Source organism: Mytilus galloprovincialis, chromosome 11 (assembly GCF_965363235.1).
Source record: "Mytilus galloprovincialis chromosome 11, xbMytGall1.hap1.1, whole genome shotgun sequence".
NCBI lineage: Eukaryota > Metazoa > Mollusca > Bivalvia > Mytilida > Mytilidae > Mytilus > Mytilus galloprovincialis.
The window spans coordinates 27272074-27284238 of record NC_134848.1 but is presented as its reverse complement, the minus strand read 5'-3'; the positions used below and the strand labels follow the sequence as shown (position 1 = coordinate 27284238).

Below are 12165 nucleotides of genomic sequence, written 5' to 3'. Positions count from 1 at the left end.
CACAATTATTAAGAAATTGCCAGTTTTAGTAAATGCAACAACTTTATTGATAATTTATTTAGATTCTATCTTAAATCGACCATATTCTACTTACAATTGCATAGACTTACAGTTACCGATCATTGGTGTATTGCTTTTTTTTGCACATTTTACTGTTAAATTGACAACTTTTTTTATAATTGTATTTGATGTTACCTTAAATCTGTCAGCTGATCAAGATAATTTTCTGATACTTATTGACATTTGTATAAGAAGTATTTCAAGGTGAATTTAAATACTTTTAATAGATAATTGTAGTAGATTTAACCTTTAACTAACAACAGCATTATTATGAATTTTACAAAAATTTCAGTAAAATATATCACGCTTTTGGTGGGAAAAGACTTGAAGTCTTTTGACGGCATATGGGGCCGGCTTAAAAATATTGAGCCGTCACCAGAATGTTTGCTGCATCTCTTTCTGTGTATTAAAATTTCATAACTTAATTCGCGAGTAAGCATCTGAATCATTCAATTTGTAAATTAAGATTGAAAAACAATCACTATCGTAGATATATACCGTTTCATTCATGTATATTATTAGATTTCTTTTCATCTTTATGAACGTTAGATATGTAGATATTTGTAGTCACAAAAGTGAATATGGTATCGGGTCGACTCGCCCTTGATCTGTTTGTGCTGAGTTTCACCCATATAGTACTGTGCGTTCGCCAAGGGTAAATTCTCTTTACTCTATCTACAACGCCTTATAATACGTCTTTGCATTCTTTGAAAAATATTAAAAATTAAGGGTAATCGTGAAAATCATCACGAAAAATATCATTGTTTCATATTTGGAACTGTTCCCAAGGGAAGACAATCGTGTTCAGCCAATCAAAGTATGTGTTTCTTATGGTCATATTAATCAGCTTATCAAAAACGATGTCTCTGAATATATTCTAATATGCTAGATGTTGAACTCTGTTGTTTTCATCTAGTTGCTAGTTGTAAAATCGTGAACTCGACAGGTACATTTTCATATGCAAGGATAGTTATACACAGCTTAAGGATAAAAACCTTGGTGATTGACAAAATTCACTGCCACTATATATAATGCTTAACTTGATAGAAACAAAAAAAGTGTATTCGAATCCATTCCCCGCTAGACAATCAAGTGGTTGTTGTCTTAGTTATTTTGACATAACGCACAATTTTGTTTGTTATATTCCCCTTTGCAAGAGAGAACTACACCAATTGTTTTTCTTTTTTTTAAGGACAAGGTCCGATAATGGCTGTTTTTTGCCCTCCTCCCTGTTTTCTCATTTTACAAATTCTGTTTTGGAAAAATACTTTTCTTAAGACATTCTCTGATGTTTGAAATTTGTTTGGATGAACTTCAAAACAGCAAGTTACAGCATTTCAAAGGTTAGTGATTGGAAGTAAAAAAATCTTTGTATTGTGCTACCTTAAATGTCCAAAGGTATTGCGTTATGACTAATAATTGTAAGTGTTAGTCTATAATAACAAATGACTTGATGCATCATTTTCTTTGTGGTTTTGCACGATATTCTGTTGTATCTTGATGAGAAATTTCTTAGGGATTTTCAGTCCATGCTGGATTTTATATTCGCCGACGAAACATGCATTATGCAATTAACTAGATAATCATGGAGGAAAAACATATTTACAAATTGAAATTTCCCTTGAAAAAAGACAAAGAGAAATACATGGATCCATTTAAATTCCAAGGGTAGAAAGTTTTAGCTTAAACCGAGATGTGCATTGGTATGGGTTATCTGGAAAGGGGAGTTTGGACCATTGCATGTCACGAATCGATTTGATTAAGAGAGTTGGAGAGAACCGTAAACTACTGTGAAGGACCCCAACTTGATTAAAAGGATACCTTTCAGGTATGTCTACTTTTATGTAAATACATATGCAAGGTCTTACAATCTACCAAATAAGTTGTTTTTGTTATGTTTAATAAAGAGTAAGAAATATGTCGAAATATGTACTGTTATACCATTGTCCCAGGTCCGAAGGAGGGTTGGGATCCTGCTCTGATGTTAACTATGTTGCTTATAGTCAGAATGGGGAACATAGTATAAAACAGGGTGGGCAGTGTTTGTTTCATATACAAAAAAACCATCATACTTACTTTGTTCTAATTAACACTTTCTCACAAGATGTTTTTTTAGGGAATCAACATAAGTGTTTACCTCTATGTATTATTAGGGTTATCAACAGTTTTAACGAAAAAAAATTGCAGAATTTACAACCCGTGACATATTTTACTTTATATGTGTTGTCCCTTCATATAACTATTGTTCAAACCAATTGATAATCTATTTGAATATATCAAATAAATAGAAACAGTAGTTTAAAAAAATGAAAATAGAAAAACTACTGTAACTTTGCAAAAGTGATCATCAGCAGATCCACCAAAGATATAGAGACAATACACTGGTGGAATACCCAAAAAGATAAAGAAAATAAGGAGAGACTGACAAATAATATCAACATGAAAGATAGATACTACAACTATTCAATTTTTATGGAAAAGTACCCAAAAATGTATTTGAATTTCGATCAATTTAGAAGCAAAACCACAAAACTACAATCATATCTCTCAGACAAGAAATATTGGCAAAATCTTAACAAATCTGGACAGCAGCATTCTTTTCTTGGCCATTTTTCTCTTAAAAATTGGCTTTCACTTAGCTCCAATGAAAGGCTTCAACACCAGCTAGTCGACTGTAGACCTTGTTCAACTGTTCATTTCAACTTTTCAACTCTTCATAAATCCATAGCACCTAATTTTGAAAATGCACACCAGCTTTACGAACAAGGGACAGAAAACATATTAAAGATAACATCACCAAACAGCAATACCACTACCAAGGGAATGAAAGTAATAAAATCAATCGTCAACATCATCCAACCCATAGTAGAGCAACGTTTAGATATGAAATTTCCAAGACCCATTTCAGATTCCATCATGCTGTCCCCACCAGTAACACCAAAGGAATTGCAATCAACAAAAATTAAAATATGCAAGAAAGCAGGAAAAAAATCAATGAATCTTTCACCGACGGAGGAAATGACGTTAACAATTTCCTTTCTTCATCAATTTCCTTCCGTGAGCATGACAGGATCCGCCTCGGCAATTTTTTTGAAACCAAAGACAACGCCCAACAGAGAGTAAATAAGAGTCTAGAGAAAGAGAAAACTGGTAAGAGGAAACACAAAAACCACCATTGACAATTTGACTCTTACAGATTTGACAGAACAGAATTTTTAGCAGAGATTAAATCCAAAAATGAAGGGGACACGATCAACTGGACAGCTCTAGCCCGTAAATATCAAATGACCTGCAACGACAAGTTTCCTGCAAACGGGGGGCAAATTATACAGGAATATGCTAGAAGCAAAGGAATTAACACCAACAAATTCAAATCAAAAGTTTATAAAAACCAAAGGGCATATTTTAGAAGGGTAAGGAGGGCAAAAAAAGTGGTTATCGTCAGCAGAACAAAGATTTCCCTCCCTACTCCAAGGCAGTAATCCCACTTGAAGAAAGATATAAAGGTAAAGATAGCCTCCGGAGACTTGTATTTAGGGGAAGAAATAGCACCAAAGGACATCATTTCAACTACAATAACAGATGGAAAATTGCAGCAGAAAACAACAGTTATACATGGTAGAAAATTCCCCCTCGTTAGACTTAGAAGAATAGCTTTGCAGGAACAGGTAAGCAGTGGAGTATTACGATATTTTAGTGACCAGGAATATGACAGCTTAACCATGGACCAACTTACATCTCGTTATATCAGGATCGGACAAAAACCACCAGCAGGAACTCTTTCAGATAAAATAGAACATCTAAAACTCACTGAAAGAACAAGAAAAATTAAACTATGGCACGACCACAGCTGCATCTTAAACCATTCCTATGTATGTTTCACCATCTCATGGCTATATGATCCTGCCAACTATTTTACTGACATAGAGTACCAAGAGAAGTATAAAGACCGTAAGCCAATTAATGTTCAAGGTATAGTAGAAAAACCAAAGTTATATATTTTCGGCCAATCAGGTAGCAGCGACGTAGAACAATCCAGTTACACTGCAGTTAGAATTGAAGACCTCCAAATTTTATCGGAACCTATCACAGCAGACAATGGTAATATTAAAATTTTTGATGTGATGCGTGTATTCAGCGGCGACGGTCCTGCAAGACAATTTGAAATCGGACAGCAGAGAGGTGGAAATTATCCCTGTGTATGTGGAGTTCACGCGAATGCTCATGGAAATTTTGTTCTTTGTTATGGCATTTCACCTCTTACACTAGATGAATGAGTCGGTTTAATAAAATCCACACGATGTTTCGAAGAACTGAAAAAGGGAAATTTAAATCCATTCCAAAATTTAAAGAAAGACGACCTCATAGAAGAACTAGAAAGCAGAGATATTGATATTCACAACATGTTACGTCCTGAACTACAAGAAAATCTATCCGCCCTACTTCATGGAATTTGCAGACCACCAGCTCTAATGACAACAAATCCTACTCTTTCAACCCATCATCTGAACTTAAACAACTATAAAATATTTGGCATGGAACCATTACATGATCTTTCCAATTTTATACAGAACATTATAACTGAATTACCATCCCATATAAGCGACAAAAAACTTCAAAAAGAATAAGAGGAATTTTCAAAACACACCATCGGAGATAAAAATCAAATAAAGGGATCCGATGCGCGGCTATACTTAGTAAAATTATCCCATTTTTTAGCTTCTTCACAACAGACTGATCCAAGCATAAGACAGATTATTAACTCGCTTCTTGAAATAACCAACATTTCGTATTCTAAGTACAACACCAGATCTCCAAAACAGATACTAAGGCTATATAATCAAAGCTTTCTTCTCGCGATAAATTGCAGAAACGTTGTCGGAGTCCCGTCTAAAATGACATCAAGGAAATTTTTGGTAGTCATTTCCACAGTGTATCCATCCATCTTGCAGAAGTTCAAAGAATATTTAATTTAAGGTCCCTCATAACAGAACAAGAAGAAAGATGTTTTGGAGATCTACGAAGAATTTCAGAAAACACCAGTAACCGTCAACCAAAAACCGTATGCGACAACGCAGTTCTTCGATTCACTTGTCAACAATCCAGCAAGCAGGACAGTATTTACATTCAAGAATCTATCATTCAAAAGCTCGCGAAACAAATTCAGGCCAAACCCAGAACTTTAATTCCTTCAACCATTCTTAATAAAAGACCTATTTTACTACAAAGCCATCTGGAGAGGATAAGTGATTACATCTTACCTGGCGAAGGAGTTTGGTGGCATATGGAAGATGGTAACATGATCTTCCATGATGGTCCTGATGATGAACCTTTTCACATCGAAGGTCCAGACATGCACCACTTCCGGTCATCCTCCTATAAAGAAATACATCAACAACTGAAAGACATCTGGGAAAAGGTTATAGAAAATTATAAAAGAAACATCATCACATTACCACTTCAAAGAATTAAGACGTTTGACAATGATGGCAAAGTCGTGTATATAACACCAACTGAGACAGGTATGTATAAACTATTTAAACCAATGTCAACTCCAAAATATTATATTATTGATGATATTTCAAGACTATTCATGAGAAATGCAATGAAAATTTCCCAAGCAACAACATAATTTAGATTATAATATTTTTGATAAATCGGGTCCAGACAATAACTGAATACTCTTGCAAAAATTCGGAATTTTTTGTTATATATACCTTTCTTAACTGATAAACTTTTGTTTTATGGCTGCATCTCTACTAATCAATTAAAAATAACTTTATTATTAAGGATATAAAGAAAAGACGTGCTTGTTCATGTTTGGAATTAATTGTGTTCCTTGTTTACAAGCATGTTTAAAATCCAGCTCAGTATAACAATCGTGTACAAAGCAATGTAGAATATTGATTTGCATGTTCTCAATTTGAATTTGCAAATATTTTGCTGCTAGAAGTTTTAAAGACCTTATATTATATATTCATCATCATACATATATTTGGAAATCTAGGTATTTTTTCGAATAATAATTTCATGATTTTTTTGGTGAAAATCTGGTATTTGATACATTTTAATTCTTACTTGTTTGACAATATTTCAAGTTATGAAAGTTATGCCTAAAGTAATAAATGTTAAGTGAAAAATAACTTAAAATTCATTTTAGATGTTATTATTTAATTCCTTAAAATTGCATCTTAATACTGTATAAACTTACCAGAAACTACTGATGTTTTTTGTAGACTTGCCATCTGAGTCAACAGACAACTACCAGCACAACATACCTGTACAAGGTAAATGATAGATTTAAATGTTTCTCAATACTAAAACAATCATGCTAATATCAATGATTAACCTTAAGGTAGATAGGGTGTGTTCTTCCATCATGGATTTCGGAATACCAGAAAACAAGGTCTATATCTTTAATAGAATGTGCAAATTTTGAAAGTAGTAGGAAATTTATGTGCAAGAAACTTTCATTTCAATATAGAAAATGACATGCTGTATCATATTTAGGGTTGTATTTTACAAAAAACAGTAAACATTTGTTAAATTATTTTTTTTTATAATTTTGCCACATAAGGCATTAAGGGGAGGCAACTCAAATGCAAGGGCAGATAATTCAGATTAAGGTACTTTAACAATGTAATGTTTTAGAAATTTACCTGTTTTATTATGTAGCAAGAAAACAGGTCTGGGGACCCCATTTTTTTCTTTTTCTTAACTGAAAGCATACTATTAAAGTTATATTCTCATAGGTTATCTCAAAATTCTATGACGTAGATTATGATTAATGGTCCAATTATTAAAAAATTCTATGAAATACAATTAAGACACCCCACCCCATCTACCTTAAGTTAAACTTGTTTTTCTCCATTCATGTTAGTTGATAGACAAATTTTATGAATCTGGGAAAAAAACAAACACAGAAATAGTTATTTGTATAATAAGTTATAAATGTGTCTTTTTATCTTCTTATTTTGATATGGAGAAAGTAAACTTGATCGTTGGTTTTGCCGTTTGAATAGTTTTACACTAGTAATTTTGGGGCCCTTTATAGCTTGTTGTTCTGTGTGAGCCAAGGCTACGTGTTGAAGGCCGTACATTGACCTATAATGGTTTACTTTTTGAAATTGTTATTTGGATGGAGAGTGGTCTCGTTGGCACTCACACCACATCTTCCTATATCTATTGACCAATGTGTGTACTGTCTTTCATGTCAATTGTATAGCATAAGTATATATAATTATGTCTATCTGGTTTAGCAAGATCAACAAAATCAATTTTGGACAGAAAAACTGTGTCTGTTCAGTATGATTAAGCATCATAATTATTTACCTGCATTTTTTTCTCTCCATAGAATTTCAAGGCAGTAGTGGCACCAAAGAACCTGCCAACGAGGATCAACCATCAACTTCGCCTGAAAAGAATTTAGAACAAGGTATATTACTACAAAGGAAATAATGTATTAATATGATGATTATATTCTTAAAAGGTGTGTGTTAACTTCATTTGATTGTTTATCTTATATAAATTCAATCACTAATAATGTTCATTTAGCATATTAAAACACAGATTTATAAATACTTAAGATTCTTCAGGCAAGAAAGTAACAGCCTACAGGTTAATATCCTAATCATATTTTGCCCTTTTTTGTTGACACTTTAGTTTAACATTCCTTTCAGAAAATGTTATGTAATCTGCATAAATTTTATTTCAGTAATCTACATAAATTTTATTTCATCTAAACATTTATCATAGATCCATATCAAATTCCAGACATAGAAAATGAACTTGAGACCAGAGAGGAAAGAGAGAGGAAACTGCTCGAGAACAACAACATTAAACATTTGTACAAATCACATATTAAAGGTAATTAAATAATTCAAATCAAGTAGAGATTCAAATTGATGTGACCATTAAGTAACCTAGAACAAAATTGTATTTTACCACAAGAGAACAGATTCATACAGACACCCACACCAGGAACATGCCTACCTAATAATAGTATAGGCATAGCATAAAAAAGACATCTAAAATTATTCTGCGCTTTTTTATTTTATTGATGGACATGATGGATTTATTCCTGCATCTGACATTAACATACATACATTGTTCCTACATGATGCCTTTAATAAAACATTTTTTTTATATTCTTGTACAAATATATAAACAATAAGCAGCTGTTAATGACATATAATTTTATATATGTTCAAACTTCCTGGATTCATAGTACTTCATAACTCAACATCATATAGCATGTATAGTTTCGGTAAAGGCTTAGTCTCCATTAAAATGGTAGGATGGTAGAAGTTTAATTATTGAATGTGGGCCATGGTTTTTTTTTTACCATTATGCATAATCATCTTCCACCTACATGCATTTAATGAAATAGCCTTAATAATATCATAAATTTTATAACAATTTTAAAGGAATCTATCTATTGACAGGTTTTTAAATTAATATGTTTAATTTCAGTTTTAAAGTGGACTATACAGCCTAGCAACATCAGTGTCCATAAAAGTGTTACCACCCAACGAAATATATTACCAGGTAATTTTACTTAAACTTCAGACTCTCATTCTTTAATGTTTTAATATTGATGATATTGTTGTTGTTCTGTCACAAGTTGAGCATATTTGTAATCATAGGCAAATTTCCTTTTTATGAAAAAAAAAAAGTAGAAAATGTAAAAAACTATATTTCCTTTTCTACACATCCTTTTCAATTAGTTTCTATTGACAGCGTCTATTGGTCTTTATTCTATTGTGAAATCACTGTAACTGATAAACTCATTGCATGTAGTTCATTGCAACAAATGTAATAATATAGTTTAATTTTGTTTCCATTTCATTTGAATAAAAAATAAGTACATATATATATATATTGCGGTTTTTATCCAAAGCAATCATAGGTTTGAACATAGTTTTCAATTTAGACTCGTTTATATATGTATATATATATATATGTATACATTGATATGTCATATACATACATTTTTTTTTATTTCAGTATCTAGTAGAAAGAAGACCCCTTTTGACCTGGCGTTCAGTTACTGGGCCCATCAACCGATGTGGATGACTGCATCAAGTATAAGGCATTGAAGATGAAACATCCCACTCATAAATCCTTCATATCAAATTTTAATCAATCATTCTCCCGGCTACAGATTGAGGTCAGCAAAAAGTACCATTTCCTGAAAGACATAATACAAAATAATGGAATAAGGGAAAGGGGAACCTAGACAATCTGTTAGCTGACAAACGGATTGCACAAAAGCTGCTTGACCACTGTGGATTGTACCATTATTAATGTCCATTGCACTGTAAATTTTGGGGGACTAAATCCATAATTAATTATATTACATGACACCAAGCATACCAACGAAATAAAAAAAGGAGATGTGGAATGGTTGTCAATGAAATATCTACATAGCAGAGAATTAACAACTGTCAATAATGAGCAAATCCCATACTGTACAGTAAGATATACAATATATATTTTAAAGATTAAAATTTAAACAAGAAAACACATTTACTTAATATGCTTAAATCATATAGTTTCTAAATATAAAGTTTTTCTATAAAGTTATATAGTCTCTAAATATAAAGTTTTTCTATAAAGTTAAGTATCTACAGCACAAGTTTTAGATTCATGTATGATATGACATATGATGGATGTCCAGTCGGAGATATAATTGGCATAATATTCAGTACAGGTTACATTGGTATAAAAATTATTGCTTTTAAAGTGCAAGATTTACAATATGCTCCTTAGACGCTTACATATGAAAAAGAAGATGTGGTATGATTGCCAATGAGACAACTATCCACAAAAGACCAAAATGACACAAACATTAAGAACAATAGGTCACCATATGGCCTTCAACAATGAGCAAAGCCCATAATGCATAGTCAGCTATAAAAGGCCCCGATAAGGCAATGTAAAACAATTCAAACGAGAAAGCTAACAGCCTTATTTATGTAAAAAAAAGAATACATGTACGAGACCACAACAAAATTGTTATGTGATAATATGAGGCTAATAACGACAACTTCATTCAGTGACTCATCAATGTTCAATATTTTAAAATCTGTCAAATGGTGCATTGGGCATTTTTAATTTGTATACCTCCAGTGCCTTGCATCACATGGCTTTTTCAAAAATAAATGTGAAAAAGGGGGATGGGGAATGGATTAAAACAAAATCCATACAGTGTTATGGTATGTTCTTCAAGGAAACATGTATCTATATAGGTTAATATCATGGTAATTTGAAACAACAGTAGGTCATTTAACTGCCTTCAACAATGAGCAAAAACAATACTGTTTAGTAAGGTATAAAATGCCATTACCAAGGCATTAAAAATTGTGAAACAGTATAAATGAGGAAACCAATGACTTCATTTCTGCTAGAACTATGAATTGATATAGGAAGAGGTGGTATGAGTGCCAATGTTAAAATAATTAACATCAGACATGTAGCAAATGAGCAACAAATGACAATCACTAAAAAAGATGGTACAAAAGACTGAACAAGACTGTTTTAATTGCTGTTCTTCCTAATCATTATAATCTCCAAGTCACATAGAGGCCTTCATCAGCTGTAACATCATCATTTATTTTAAGAATCTGCCAGTCAGCCCCATTTCCCCTTTTTTACTAATTTTCTTTTTGAAAAAGCCTTTTTTTGTTATATTAAATATGAAGAGATTTATGAAGTGGACATCTCCAATAAACAGACATGACAGCTACTGTATTCACTTCTCACATTGTCATAATTTTTAATAGTTATCAAAAGTACCAAGATTATAATTTAGTACGCCGACAGGCGTTTCGTCTACATACATTTTGTACGACTCATCAGTGACACTTAGATCAAAATAGTATTAAACCAAACAAGTACAAAGTTGAAGAGCATTGAGGACCCAAAATTCCAAAAAGTTGTGCTAAATATGGCTAAGGTAATCTATTCCTGGGATATGAAAATCCTTAAGTTTTTTGAAAAATTCAGTTTTGTAACAGTAAATTTATAAAAATGACCATATAATCATAAACTTGTTGACAACTGAAATTTGAAGAACAATCCTTGTTCGGATCTACATGTATCAGAGTAATCTTAAGGCAGACTTAAAAAAACTCGGGCTAATTTTTGATTGATTGATTTGTGATGTAATATAAGGCCACTTCTAGCACTTTTGGTTGTAATGGGGCGGCCAATTTTTACTGTTGAAGGTTGTAATGGGGCAGCCAATTTTTACTGTTGAAGGTAAACTGGAGTGTCGGGATATTTAGAACCTAAAACTTTCAGAAGGAAAACCGAACACCATAGTTAATTAAGATCGGGGTCTAACGTCTGCAATTTACAGGTTACGAAGGCCCTCTAAAATTGATTTAAAGTTAGTATAAATACAATATTAAAAGAGTTACATTCGTTCAGGTAAATCTTATTCAATGATAGGTAGCTTTATCTTAAATTCATCATTAGAATGAGACAGTGAATACAGCATCAGCTTCATGTACTTGAGAGTCAAACCCATGTATACAGCCGATTCTCTACTGGATATGTACTAATTTGAGAAATCAAATTCCTGGATTTGACATTAAAATCTTCACTGGATATGACATAATAATACCGGATATGAAATAATAATACTGGATATGACATAATAATACTGGATATGACATAAAAATTTCCCTGTGATGACTTTTTTGTAATTTTATCATATACCGAGGTGACTGTTAGAATTTCTGGACATCTAAATTGTGTTGTATAAAACAGTATCATAGTAGGTTGGCCATAGGGTTGGTCATGTGATTTATTATGATCTGTAGAGTTTTGAACTATTCTGTCTGGTATTTTAACTTATCATCAAGGATGTGATAAAATATTTTTCTAAATTTTGATCTTATAATAATAAATAATTTTAAAAAGTTATATTTTGTGAACTTTCAAGATTTATTTAACCAGTTTTTGTTGTAAATTTTTTCTAAATTTTAAAAAAGTTCAACAAAAAAAATAAATTAAATTAAATTAAAATGTAACACAAAAATAATGATGGCATGGATGACATGCATATAAAAATAGGTAAAATATTTCATCCATATAACA

At 32.0% G+C, this 12165-nt stretch overlaps 2 long non-coding RNA genes across 4 annotated transcripts; one reads left to right on the top strand and one right to left on the bottom strand.

Moving 5' to 3' along the window:
- Positions 1-5324: 5324 nt before the first annotated feature.
- LOC143051084 (uncharacterized) lies at positions 5325-9250 on the bottom strand. 3 transcript variants are annotated; one of them, XR_012970583.1, is made up of 4 exons: positions 9050-9250; positions 7393-7474; positions 6272-6338; positions 5325-5436 (listed from the first exon to the last, which is right to left on the bottom strand). It is a non-coding gene; the product is annotated as an uncharacterized LOC143051084 (long non-coding RNA). The 3 variants fall into 3 exon arrangements; XR_012970582.1 differs by lacking the exon at positions 9050-9250 and having other exon boundaries at positions 7393-7514; XR_012970584.1 differs by lacking the exons at positions 7393-7474; positions 9050-9250 and adding an exon at positions 6720-6742.
- LOC143051085 (uncharacterized) lies at positions 6292-7926 on the top strand. The gene is made up of 3 exons (XR_012970585.1): positions 6292-6347; positions 7415-7495; positions 7816-7926. It is a non-coding gene; the product is annotated as an uncharacterized LOC143051085 (long non-coding RNA).
- Positions 9251-12165: the final 2915 nt, after the last annotated feature.